Source organism: Magallana gigas, chromosome 6, assembly GCF_963853765.1.
Source record: "Magallana gigas chromosome 6, xbMagGiga1.1, whole genome shotgun sequence".
Taxonomy (NCBI): Eukaryota; Metazoa; Mollusca; class Bivalvia; order Ostreida; family Ostreidae; genus Magallana; species Magallana gigas.
Window position 1 is genome coordinate 23,864,795 of NC_088858.1, and position 15,204 is coordinate 23,879,998.

Here is a 15,204-nt window from a genome sequence, read left to right on the forward strand (position 1 = left end):
ACACACGACCGGTTGTAAATAAAATGCTTCATCTTAATTTTAATTAGTGTTCGTTTTGATGTATCATATTCAATTTGACCTTGACCCTTCAAATATACTCTAAGGTCATGTAACAATACTTCTCTTTAAGGTACAAGTAGAGGGGGTACATTGTAATTCCCTCGTGGTAGAGGGATATGAAATGGGAAGGCAATTGTAACTCGCATGGTTTTTCTGAAGCTAAAGAAAGTATCAGAATTTATTCAGGGTTATTTCCGTATATGTTAGCGTTATCTACCTTTGGTGTAAAATACAAGTCTACATGTATGTATCACATTTGCTCATTTTTTTTTATATTATAACTGAATATTTAAGTCGACGGTGATAAGAAAAATCAAATGCTTTATTTGCATATCATGTTTTTTTTCCTGTTTTTTTTCCTGTTCATTTTTTTTTATCAAAAGCTGCTTTTCAAACTTTTATTTCTGGTTTTTATTATAAGGGACCGTTGGTTTTTAAGGCTTTTAATAATAAATGTTCACTTTGATTCGATATTATACCACATTTTTTTTTCCACTATGCGAAGTGCTTTTTAAGGCTATTGTATATACGTGTACATGGCGTACATTGTAGGGTATGGTATTTTTTAAATTTTAGTTCATAAACATTTAATAATGTGAACAATTTGGTTACACATTGATATACATGCGAAACGAAACTATAAAAGGATATTTTTTTAAGGTAGTACTGTAATGATTTTTTTGTTTGTTTATTTTTTAACTGTGAAATTCAAATATTCCATTTGGTTTGCTTAGAAACACATGATAGGAAATTCAAAAATTCCATTTGATTGCTTAGAAACACATGCTAGAGAATACGTAAATATATATTTTGATGCTGACTTGAAAAGAAAAATCAGGGTATATTTCTCTGACAACATGCCAATTCAATTGTAACGGCTTTGTCACTTGTTTATCACGAATAAAATTATTAATGCATGCAGATGTCGCCCATTAATTCGGTCAATCTAGAGTTACATATTGACCTCATACTCATAGAAAACTATATTGATCTCGTGGTCCGTCTTTATGCTTTTTTGTGACGTCGATACTAGTACTTATGTGTATATACACGTACAGTATATATGGTATACTTAATATGTCTCCATAAATTGACCATCTACATTTAATTAAACAGAATTCCTTCTAATTTTATACTAAGGAATTGTCCTTTCTGACATATTTTATTCTCATCTAAAATCCGTCAGAAAGGAAAGTATACTAAGTCATGTTATTTTGAACAATTGGGTATGCAATAATTATGTAATAGAAACAGGCAGACTGAAATCTACACGCCCCGTTTATCGACTGGTCCTAACCTACAGCGGCCTACGAAATACATGTATTACGGACTGCACGAAATAATCATGATGATGCTAGACTCAAAGTCTCACAGGAGACAATTTGGCTGTTTCTTTTAGCTAACGTACTTACTATGTACGTTAACAGTAATTTAGTGAATTTTACTTACTTTTCATAATCAATTTATTAATTAGTAAAAAAGAAAGATGCGACATGAGAAATGATTCATGCGGGTTATGAAGGTAGCGATCATTGCAGCAAAAAATTACATAACCCGCTAACGCGGGTTATGTATTTTTCCTGCAATGTCGCTACCTTTATATCCCGAACGAATCACCAAAGAAAGCATTTAATTGTTAAAAAAATAACCCTCAAAGGGTTATTCAGCTACATGTATAATTATCGGAATTTATATGATCATATTTTTAAAAAAAACCCACATAATATACATGTTATACGTTTATGCATTGTAAGAAGATTGAAATAATGATACAAATTAACACTGATCACATTTCTAGTTCATTAAACATTCAACATTTTCTCTTGAATGTCAACAGAGAAAAACCTCAAGCGCGCCCTTAAATTTAAAAATAAACCTAGTGCACATTTATGACACATCAGCGCCAGCCAGAGGTTTGTGCACTGGCACATGTGCACCAAATATAAATTATAAATATTTCATTGCAGAGGTATCACTCAATCTTTGTGAGAAAAAAAAAATGCATGAAAACTTGATGAAATTTTCCTTGCAAAGCTGAAAATAAACCTCGCCAGGCCATCAATAATAAAAATGGAGTGGGAGTGTTATCGACCAGGGACCGTTTGCAACAGCTGGTACAACGAAGTAGCGGGCGGGTAGTGTAGTGTTTTTTTTTACGATCGCCAATTAATCAATTTTTTTTGCCGTTTATGTTGCTGGAAAAAATTGTTATGGCAGGATGAACAGTTTCGTATTTAATCTCATAATATGCACCGTTTAGAAATAATGGACGTCTGCCGGACTATTACAGGGGTTTGCTCCCATCTTTTGATTTTGCAACATCTTTGTTCTCAATGCACAGCTCATTGCGTTGACATGTTTTAAAGAGTTTTATCTCGATCCGAAAATCAAAACAAACTATAAACAAATCAAATTAATTATATTGATATTTCAATTTTCCTTACATTTGAAAAGTCTCTCTCTCTCTCTCTCTCTCTCTCTCTCTCTCTCTCTCTCTCTCTCTCTCTCTCTCTCTCTCTCTCTCTCTCTCTCTCTCTCTCTCAATATATATGTACAAGCAGAATTAATAAACATTGAAAAAAAACATTTGAAAAGTATGCAATTCTTTTTTTCAAATTTGTCATCTTACCTCACAGAATAATTTCGGGTGGAAGAGTCCTAGTGTTGTTTTGGCAATGTCTTTTGGAGATTTTTTAAGATATTATTTAATCAGGGTATGGCCTTTGATTAAGAAGCATAACATTTTTGTAAAACATTGTAAGACAAGTGCTAAGAGTTATCAACATATCTCACTACATTTTTGCAATCAGCCTTAATTATCAACGGTTTATTAACCTACATTAAGCGACCTTTTATTTCAAGTACAAAGGCCTTTGTCTTCATTGTGTTGTACTGTCCCAATACACAGTTTATAACGTTGTTCAAGAGTTTTTCGAGTTATCTCTCTTTTTACACAGTGAAGTACCTATATATATAAACCTAAGTTACACCAAAAAAAAAAGGTAAGAATGCTGGTTTATAAAGAGCCGATTGGACCATGCGTTAGCTTACATTTTAACCTATTACAGGTGTATGAAGAAAACCGTGGCTTTAGTCTTTAACGTGTTGTAATGTGTTTTAATCTTTTTTCGTGCATATATATGTCAGAAACTGACGAAATTTTCCTCTGTATTAAACCATGTTTTTTTTTCCTCCCTCTTCATCCCATGCCCCAATCCTCATTCTTGCATTGAAAAAAAAGAAGATAAATATTGACCCCCTTCCCCTTTCTAGACTTTGTATCAAATCTTTCACTGTCATTTAACAAAAGCTGATTGACATCTCAACCACTGAGCGTGTTCAATTTCTTCAACAAGTTTAATTAGTAAATAAAACAAAAATCACAATGTAAATATAAAAATGCAACTATTATGATTGTTAGCAATTCCTTTTGATCTTTGCTATTACCAGATCTCAAAAACTACAATGAGTTCCTCTTAACATAAACAGAAAAGCGCAAATCAATAATTCCCCTTACAAATTAACCAAGACAAAAGTAAATAATAAGACTGCTTCAATCTCTTATTTTTGCCATCGTTATGAAAATAAGTGTCTACGATTCACATATCAATAGAACAAAATTTGTCAGCACTAAAGATTAATTTAGAAACCATCACAATCCATTTCAATCGACTAAGTGGATAATAGCGATCAAAAGCTAATAGAGTGCTTTGAAAATACGCTATTAAGCTTAATTGTGAATCGTACAACTGTAGAAAGAGGAAATATTAGTTTTACCCTTGTCTTTTGATTGAAGGTTTGAAAATAATGTAAAACTTTTCATCACTAACTGTTGATTAATGCTAAAGGAAAATAAAACTTGTTTTACTATATATTAATTACACCGTCAAAAATTGCTCACTGTATGATAATTTGTGATCTAAATCTATATAGATTTATGATATTTCAAATGCTTTCAACTACTGGTTCAAAAATCGATCTGTTCCATACATTTATACAAAATTTAAACTTAAATTATATGTGCATGCACATGTACGTACATGTAATATATATTGTGAGCAAAAATCCGGTTATAAATTTTATCAGCAGGTAAAATCTTCCACCTGATTAATTTTAACAGGACATTAATTTTTTTTCTACTTTTGGTGAACTACAGTTTTACATTATAACAATAAACAAAGTTAATAAAATGTCAGATTTTAATATAATAATTAATCGACATTAACATGGCCCATAATTACTGCGTTTTCATCATGATAAAATCATTTTAACATGAGCTTGGACTTTCGGTAGGACGTGACTATTTCTTGCGTCAAAACAATTCAAAATGACGCTGGTTTTAAGCAAAATATGCACTGATTGCGTAGTCTTAGCTCGAAAGTCAGACAAATCTTGCAGATTTCAAAGAGCCATGGCTGAGTGGCCAACGACGAATTAGACAGGCCTACGTCACATTGCTGTTTAATTGTCACAACTACCCAAAGTTCAAGCTCTTGTTAAAATGGTTTATATATATATTTTCTACATACACGTGTACTTTTAGGACACGTGCTCTACTGCATTGACACGTACATGTAAAGAACCCTTCAACTCTAATTAATTATAAATAAAACATCCACATCCACATCCACCCTCCCACTTATATTTGAATGCAAAAAAAGGAAAAAGGTAAAGGTCACCCCATTCTCATGACATCATAATACGTTAACAAGGGGGTAAATTAGAAAGTTAACAGAAATATACACACGCATCCAGAAATACACATGTAAACTTTGTTCCTCTATGATGTAAAATTTTATTATTGCTCAGTAAAAACAGAGAATCGCAGAGAGTCACGTTAACCGCCTTTGGTGTGATCATAAACTATCTGTCCCCCCAGGGGAAATAAAATGGGGATCTGATATCGACCACTGCTAGACGACGATCGCACTGGTTTGCTGGTTTTAGCAATGGTTGGAATTTATATGACATATTTCTAAGTTGATCCTGTTCAGGAGTCAATGTTTTTTTTTTTTATAGCAGATAATAAAATAGATAACCCGGATGATTGGTGATGAAGAGCTCGACCGTTGTATTTCAGTGATTAAGATATTGTAGGGGTTTTTTTCTATGATAATATTAAACGTATATTAAGCATATCAATTTGTCATAGATGATAGATATATGTTTCTAGATATCATAGATAAAACTTCATTTTGATTAATGAAATCAAAGTAAAAACCATAAACCCAATAAATGGAATTATTATATCAATACTAGCCCATCTGTTACATAGTCATTCATTTTAAGAGATGTTTATTAATAGATGTGCACCGTGGAGTAATGAGACCAAATATTATCATTATCGAATTTGTTGTCTCGTATTTCTAAAGATAATTTCCTATTTTAGAAGATTAGGAAAACAATCTGACATGCTCAGAATAAAGAGAACACAAGCACAGCAGGCAAAACTAAGTCTCATCTTGTAATTAAAAGGACACAGTATTTATTTTCAGTACAGAATTTCTGATATATTTATTTTTATTTTTTAATCATCATTACAAACTTGTAAAGTGCTCTTTGCAAAATTTTCATTTTCTATTTAAACTGTTACACGTATTTAGTTTTAGTCTTCTTGTTAATTTAGAGTAACGCTATATTCAGATAATGATGCAGCTCTCTCTCTCTCTCTCTCTCTCTCTCTCTCTCTCTCTCTCTCTCTCTCTCTCTCTCTCTCTCTCTCTCTCTCTCTTACTCTCTACAATTTATTTCTGTACCACTTAATCATTTGAAATAATAATAACACCTTATCTTTAAATCATGTTCGATTTGTGTTCTCTCTCTCTCTCTTTATCTCTCTCTCTCTCTCTTACTCTCTACAATTTATTTTTGTACCACTTAATCATTTGAAATAATAATAACACCTTATCATTAAATCATGTTCGATTTGCTCTCTCTCTCTCTCTCTCTCTCTCTCTCTCTCTCTCTCTCTCTCTCTCTCTCTCTCTCTCGTGGTAAGTCTGGTTGAAACTAATGTGATGTGACGAATGTTCTGTATTATTTTTACTAAGGACCCTTTCAAACATCGATTATTCTTTAAATTACATCTCTCCTACGGGCATATAAAACTGCAATTTAATTTATGAGGAAGATAAAAAAAAGGGTTAGACTGAAAATAACTCTTGTGATATTTGAGCGCCTTCTCCATGCAGCATTGTTGAGTCGTGTTTTAAATTTGAAAAAAAAGCAAACCTTCGTAAAATATAAATGATCCAGTAATACATGAAGATAATAAGCACAAGTATGTAAATATATGAACTGGGTACATATTCAATAAACAATATTCTACGATATATGCCTAATATTGAAAATTTCATAAATGTATTAAATGCCATTCCAATGCAATAAGGTACGAACCGAAATTCTGGCATAGTTGATGATTATATAAACCCTCGAGGGAGCTCCTACATTTTCGAACTTTGAGTAATATACTCTGCCGGAATGATAGTACAGAATGGATTTTGTAATTAGTATATCAGCCTTGAAATACTTCGTAAAGTGAACAACAACAAGGGCAGACTACTCAGCATTGCCATTAACCTACATACTGAGTGCCGTCTAAAAGCATAGGTAGATTTATGTATACACAGCATTCCGTCTTAAGATCTTAACTGTAAAAGGTGGTTTTTAAGGCATATTTACAAATGACTTCGTTATTTAATATATAAACTATGTTTTGGAACGATTATTTTCAAAGAAAAACAAATTAATATACTCATATTTTCTTACATGTACTTCGCTCAAAAGCAATTTTTTTTTTATGAAAACATGGCGTGCATTATTTATAATTAGATCCACCTGTATCTTTTTACAATGAAAATATTGTTATTGATTTTATCATTTTATTGTAACGTGCAGTTAGCAGATTATGTAATTTATGCAATTTCTTTTTGAAATAATCATAACTACAATCATAACTCGCATGAATCATCAAAGAAAACATTTTATTGTTTATATTTACATCTTTCATTTACTTTTAACAAATCATTGAATTGATCGTAAAGAGTAAGTAAAATTCACTAAATTAGTGTTGATTTACATCAGTACGTTAGATTAAAGAAATAGCATAGTCGTCGTATATGGGAATTTTTAGTCTGACACCATCATGATCATTTCGTGGTCAGTGATTTTTCTTTGACCGATCGACTAGAACTGGTTAGAACTGGGTCGTGTAGATTTTAGCCCTTTCAGTTTCGATATATTGACCTACGAAACACAGTCGTTTCCTTAACAAATAGAGGAGAAATTCCTCGGTAAATGTAATTTAATATATATTTATTAAATCTTAATTGAAAAATCAAACCGTCTTATTTTATTAATCGGAATATCAAAACACAGATAACAGAGTACCAAAACCAGCAATCTACTTAAAATTAGACTAGCTCCCCTACCATAGGCGAAACAAGATCATACAGCATCCCAGCCGAGGTCAGCTCAGAGCACCTTGTCAATTATGAATAAATATAAATATGTTAGCCAATTAGAAACAAATCTTAAAATAGTTTTACAGTCTTATCTCGCGATCGTAAAACTCTAGCTAATGCCCTGTCGTCTATTTTATGCTAGGTTAAGTTTTTAAAATTGTGAGTAACATCCGTCCGATCTGCTATTCTTCCATGATACATCTGAATGACAATAACTTACACTTTATTAGAATCACAGGAATTCGTCTCAATCTGATCCAGAGATAAAAAGGGTGATATATAACATAAAAAAGGGAGAAGGGAGCTAACAAGCCGCCATTAATTTTCGGTACCTCGCTTCAAAGTCTCAAAACTTTGGTATAAATTAAGATAGTTTAATAAATGATTTCTTATTTATTATATCCACCGTGGGCAAAATTGCTATAACTTTGTAAAATGCTTGGATACCATCAGTAAATTTCTTTTTATCTCATTTAAAGTTTTAAATTCAAAGGATAAAAAACATTTTTATGATGAACATAATACTTTTAGGCTGAGGATCGGATACCTTTCATTATGAAGAAGTAGGCAGTACTATCGGGGGGGGGGGGGGGTGAGAAGGCGACAATACTGCCGGGGGAGGTGGGGGGAGTAGACAGTACTGCCGGGGGGGGGGGGGCGCTCGATATAGTAGGATGAAGGTGCAGTTTTTATCGACAATGGCATCCGAAGTAATGTTTGTAGACATTAATTAAAGTAAAATATGAATCATTTTTTAAGACAAAGAACCTGTACACAGCATATTATCTGTTTGTATATCTATTCATTTTTTTCTAACCATGGACTCTGAACTTTTAAAAATTCGTCATTTTAATACTCAGAATTGTTTGTGTTCACTATATGATGGTCCGCACAGCTGTTGTAATATTAGAATAGCTGTGATTGTGCGATGATTTAAAGTGAACGTATAAACAAAAAATTAAATGGTACAGCGTTGCTTCTTGTCATTTCCGACAAATGAAAATATATTCTGGTTATGGGGATTTTATGGGCTTGAATTGCCGGAATTATCTAAAAATGTTGATTAACTGTAAGGAAAGCTATGCTTTACCAATTGAGCTTTACAATATTAGCATTACATGACCAAACTTTTTCTTTTACTTTTATGTGTAGGGTGGAACAATAGATTAAGAAACCTCGGAAATCGGATCATATCTATTTTTATGTTAAAATGGAATTGTCATCGTTCAGTCTAACTTCAGTAGTTTTCCAAAAATATCCGACCATGATATTCCAGTAAAAAAGACTAGCCTAATGTAGTTCCTGGCGCTCGAGAGCATTAACAAAATGTGTATTCCTCGCCTGTCTTCACTATGCTTTATGGGAAGCCACGCGAGGAGTTCCGATTGTTAAATATGATTCACCCGATTGAACTGTATAGTAGGGGGATATGGTGTATAACTAACGACGGCGACCTTTTTCTCGGAAGTTTGAATAATTTCAAAAAATTTCTGTGTAGTCAGGTAAATAATAGCATCGGAGATACCAATGATAGCTTGTTAGCTCTTTCTTCCCTATTATACATGTACTATATATATATACCCCTTTTATCTCTCGCGCAGATTGCGTCAAATCCCTGTGCTTAGAATTGAAACATGCACTTCGTTTCTATACGAGGCACCTCGGGGGTTTAGATTCATCAGTGATAAAGAAACACATATCCGAACTACCAGCCAAGAATTCGACAGCAGCGATTTGATAGGCTATTTAAAAGGTCGCTCTGAGATGACCTCTGTACTGGATGTTGTAAGGCCTTGTGTTGCGTATCGTAGGAGAGCGGTTTTACAGGACTAATTCTAATTAAAATGCACAAAAAAGCTGCAGCAACGGCTATCAGATATTTTTTAAAAAATTATATCACACAATTTGATTGGTCGAATCGAGTTGTGTACGTTGTTCTTTATACGTCACTATCATCACATCATCAGTGGCCTGATATTCTGATTTATATGTGTTTTCGGAATGCAAAATAATAAATATTTCAATTTCATCATAATTTCATACATGTATCTATAGTTAGATATCCTCATAATAACTTATCAAACCATCGTATCCGATGCTACGCGACGCAAATTACGCGCAAGCTGTATACAGTTTGTTTCTGCAATTATCTGTGGATAACCTAACCCTAGCCTCGACGGCTATATTTCTCAAAGAAATGACGATAGTAGTCTATTGCACCCCGATCTTTAATCAATTATACAACGTCAAAGAAGATAAATTTAGCGGTTTCAACCAAAATAACTTAAAGCGATGAACACCAGTATAAAATTGTTAAAAACTGCATACAGTATTCGTTACAAACCTTACTAGACATGAAACAAAGAGCTAGAGAAACATTTTCAATATCAAATACAATTAATTCGATTTGTAATTATTTCCAGAACTGCAATGTACATGATGTACATTGATGACTTCTGAAACGTATCAAATTATGCAATTCCAGTGAAAAGGAATTCTTGCTTAAATAAGAACAGTATACATTTACTTATTGCATGCATGTTCACTTGAGTCGAAATGAACGTGCAACTCACGTAACAATATTATGTACACCGATGGTTTTTAACCATGGCAACGCATTAGCAATGTTTGGATTATTTGTGGAAAAAAAAATAAGAAATGATATTCTACCAAAATATCCTTTTTCTTGCAATACATGTATTTGATGTGCCACCTACATGTATTATTTGTACCAAAGTTTCTGACAATTTGAATCCTCACGTTCATGTATTTTGATACTGTTTCACTGTTTGCAAGTATGCATCTACAGCTCTTGAGTCATAAATTGCTTATAACTGAGACCTTCAACAGGTTTTGCTTTGCTGTATAGGACTTTTTTTTAATCCAATGAAATTAAGCCAGATAGCTATTCAAATTGGTTTGGTTTTTTTACAATCTACTGTCCAGTCCAATTGCAAATTATGTACACTGTTCCGATTTCTTAACACCAAATTATTCTCGTAGAAAAAAAAGTTTGTAAAATATTATAGATAAAAGTTGGTACAGATTATACATTCATTGACCCTATAGTTCTAACGAAAGTTATGATCGAACCCCGCTTCCAATAATATTCAAAACTAAGTCAGCTTAAGCCAATCTACCCTCTGAAATAATAAACCTTAGCTTTTTTCCTTTATTCTAAAAATTTTTCTCTGTAACTAGCTGTTACTTCAATGTGGTTGCCAACGAGATAAAAGAAACAACAATTGTTTCGCATGAAACAAGGTCTATTTTCTACGCTTCCGCCTTCGTGCACAAGATAGTTAACGTTTTAGAGTCTGCCTGTATTCTCTGTGGTTTGATTTGACCTCTGGGAGTCATGCATATGAGACTATTATTGGCCCGCAATGGGCAGTCGGTCATTAAATATGCATTGCTAAAGTTAAACTTGCGTGGAAGTTAGGGCAAAATATAAACCGGGTTCTAGTAGCCTAGATTTGTTTGGTAGAGAAAGCTTTCGATGCAGTTTGCTTAAAGTGTTTTGTGCTTAATTCAATTTCATTTTTAAATTGTTATCTTTTCGAAAACTGTTTTAAGGTCAGACGACACGTTCCTCGAGAATCTTTTTTGTATCTCCTCGTAATAAAGAGTTCCAATAAAAAATATTAATTTTATAATTACTTTAAAAATGATCAAAATTAACTTGAATTTGGTTATATGTGTACATGGTCGAGTGGTAAGAACCCTGGCCGCTCACTGCCAGAAGCGTATAGGTTCTAGAGGTCGTGAGTTCAAAGCCCCGCCCCGGCGGAGATATAGTTCTAATTTAGTGAATTTCTCTGCTGTAGATGTATTTATTTTTATATCAGCAATTCAAGTGTATTTTCAAGATGATTATATAGGAAATTGCATACTCTAGTATTTTGCAGAAATGCCTGGTAAGGTACCCTAATTTTTTGCAAGAAAGCTTGTCAAAGTAGTAGTAAACCATTAACAAATTCCTGGAAAAAGTTATCTAAAATTGAGGAACGTGTCGTCTGACCTTAACTTTTTATCCAATCGACACCGATTTCCAATTCAAAGCAAGTATATAACAACTTTCAATTTTTATCGGCAGGCGTAGAATTTATATGTCAAAAGTCTTCAATAAAAGCGTTTAATTTAAGGAAAAATAATTCGTCGATCATATATAAAACTAATCAAATGTTGTAAAATATTGCATTTTTTTTTTTCAACATTTTCTTTTCGAATGCCAAGCACAGGCCTGGAAAATGACCCAGTGACTGGTACATAAGTCGCGTTGCTAGGATTAAGTATTCTAGTTACTAATGCATACTAGTATAAATGTAGTAGATCTCTTCACTGATTATTTTGGGCGTGGATAGAACTTGGCATTGAAAGCCATATATACGGCCGATACATGAACAATACAAATCAGACTTGTTATAGCTATGTCATGCAGACCAAATACTTTAAATTTCTTATTAAACGCGAGGAATTTATATCCGCGTAAAATTGCGTTAAGCATCCCTCGCGGATTTTAAAACATCGCTTTTATTTTCTGAGAGTTGACAACTATCAGAATAAAGAATATATCTCCCGCGTTCGCGATTTTATATTCTCGCGATTTGATACAAAACAGCAGGTTCGCGGAATTAAGTACTCGCGTAATATAAGGAATTTACAGTATATATTTATCGTTTCTCTTTTTGATATATACATATACATATATAGTTTAACAGTTGTTTATTCCACACTATTGCATGATTTCTTGTGATGAAAAAACACGTTATCTGATAATATTTTCACCATTTATCTCTTAATTTTTTCAAAGGGCCAAATACAACCACTGTATCACATTTGTGTTGATAAAAAACTGAACAATTAAGATACCGGTGAGGAAAAAAAAAAGGTTACTATATAGTATTATCACGTATAGCTATTGATATAAATAGCATATATGTATTTATTATTACTTTTTTAAATTGAAATTTCATCGAGAATTATCTATTCTATACCACACACGAGGAAGTAATCAAAGTCTTTTTTTAATGAAGAAAGGAAATACATCATAATACGATGTGAACATTGGTATTCAATGGCGGAAAGGATTATAATTTCTTATTTCATTTCTAAAACAAACGGAAACTTTTATTGCGTAATGGTGGTATTTAACAGACTATCGAATTTAAAAATTTAAATATGAACCAAGTTGTATTTTGTAAATCATTAAGTATTAAATTGTTTCTAGTATATTCAATTACATTAAATTGGTCAAGGATAATGGGGCAATACAAAATGTAAGAGGAGGTCAACTTATATATTTCAAGATTGATTTGGAAATTAAAGGAACAGACATTACCTATTAGTATACATGTATTGATATAATACTCTTGAATAACAAACGGAATTATCAAAATTGGATTGATATACATGGATGTAAGGTGATGTATATATCAATTATACCAATATCAAATTGCTACATGTATAATATACATGTGACTGTATGTTTGAATAAACGATGTCTCTTTAAAGTAAACGTTAAATGTGTATAATTATTTTAACGTCAAATACACGGACCAATAACTACGCAATATTTGCAAACGTTTATCGATAGTGCGTATTTTTTTTTCTTCAAATAACATCATCATCTTGTTAAAATAGAGTAAAAATTAAAATGTTAGTTTACTTAGTATATGCTTTTAGAAACAAAAATACAAAAAAAAATTGTACATACCTTTGTTTATGATACTTTGATCCACCCCATTCTTGTTCATAATATCTTATAATTCATTCATTCAGTCATTGAAACATATTGTCTTTGGACAAACCGGATGCTTCGAATGATCCACAAACTAGACATGTATGTATATACACCCTCACGGATATCCTAGTACAATTCACTGACTTTATTAAAAGTGGTCAATTTCACTTTCTTCGTATAAATTCATATCACAGTTCTTGGATTGCCGCATAGCTGTCCGTATCGTGAAAAATTTTGGGAACAACTACAGGTGCCTATCAAAAATCGTTGCCTTATCATCCACCTGCAAAGAAAAGGAAACAACCTGTAATAATCGTTTCAAAGTTTCTGTGGGGCTGGATATCAAGCACAGGGTTATGGGTTGTCATGACAACAAATTATCTGCATCCAAAGATAAAAATGCATAGATTATCAACGGTACCTTTGTAACGAGAGTAGTGAGTGATGTCAAAGAAACACCAATGTCTGCTATTCGGATCATTCGTGTAAATCCATTACAAGAACGAGTAAATTCCACCAAGTTTACTTTCCCAACCAAATGCAATTAACAAAAAGGAATAATATATTCATCGCAGACGCAGTATAAATCTTCAGATTTATACTGCAAACAACTTGTACAAGGAAAAACAAATTGTCTTAAAAGCGATTGGAAAGAAAAACAACATTTTGAGAAGTTTTATAAATATTTGAACTGTGCTTTTACAACGAGCTAAACGTGGTCTTGTTATATAATGAAAAGATCTCTGGTATTGTAGAGCAAGTGTTTAAACATACACAGTCAAAGGGGTTTAAACTGATTGTCACAAATGTTTTTGTATAGAACACATACAAATGTAAACGATTATTTCCCGTTTAAGTATTTACAATTTAAAAATCAAAATATCGCTATCACGAGAACCATATGTCATCTACGTTTTAATACAGCATTTCGGTGAGAGTAAAATTGTTGGCTTGGCTTGGAAATATGTTTAAGGATTTCCGTGATTCTCCATTTAAAAAAGTTATAGCTACGATGGCGACAAGTCTTAGAAGAAAAATCTACCGAATATAAAATTAAATTGTGAAAATTCTCTCTCGCTCTCTCTCTCTCTCTCTCTCTCTCTCTCTCTCTGTTGAATATTTTTGGGTTTTATAGAGAGGGATATCAAGGATATCAAGAGATGATATCAAGGATATCAAAAGAGGGGTATCAAAGAACTTTGATAATAATACAAAAGGCAACCCTCAAAAGCTGTTGCATCCCAGCTAAAAATCAAAGATTGGTATCGTCATCGATACATGTCATTGCCGGTATTACACAGTTAGGTTTTTGTTGAACATAACTTCTTCATTTTTTTAATTACATCAGTTTACATTTCTATTTGACCTTATTTTTAATTTTAAAATACACTAATTTCCCAAAGGAAATACATGTACATTGGACCTCCATCATGGTTATATTAAAGTTGAACTTCATTAATTCCATCCAAACCAACCGTAAATCTTTATGCAGTGTATAAATGCAGAAGGCAAATCTTGCACTTAATTTGACTTACACTCTTCTTCCCATACATGAATAAAAAAATTGAACGTGAGTGTCACACAATCAAAAAGAAGGGAAAATGAAGAAAACTCGAGAAAAATGTTACCTAGCTCCGTATGTATACAGACGCCATTGCCTACTGTCCAAATTAACAACCATGAGGAACTCTCTGCTATTTGCCATTAGTCTTCTGTGACATAGTCATTAGTGAAATGCATTTTACGAGCTCTCGCAGGCTTATTCGCTGAGAGGTACATTAATTGCGATAATTGAAGAAGCATTATGTAACTAAAGACACCACAAACTGTATTCTCAAATATTGTTTATGCTTTGTTGACTGTTACCAGTGTTACCGTGAGGTCTAGACCAAAACAGAAGCAACATCGTAATTTAATTCATATAGACCTTTGCATTAT

The 15,204-nt window shown here is 32.6% G+C and overlaps 1 protein-coding gene across 7 annotated transcripts in view; it reads right to left on the minus strand.

Moving 5' to 3' along the window:
• Window positions 1-15,204, minus strand: part of LOC105319791 (small conductance calcium-activated potassium channel protein 2) — a 64,154-nt gene that overhangs the window by 39,518 nt on the left and 9,432 nt on the right. For 5 of the 7 annotated variants that reach the window (XM_066086741.1, XM_034469702.2, XM_066086746.1 and 2 more), the window contains exon 2: window positions 13,240-13,549. The gene's annotated coding sequence lies outside the window, so the exon portion shown is untranslated. Of the gene's footprint in view, window positions 1-2,689; window positions 2,709-13,239; window positions 13,550-13,687; window positions 13,705-15,204 lie in introns of those variants that run through there. The other 2 variants (XM_066086743.1, XM_066086745.1) reach the window with 2 other exon arrangements.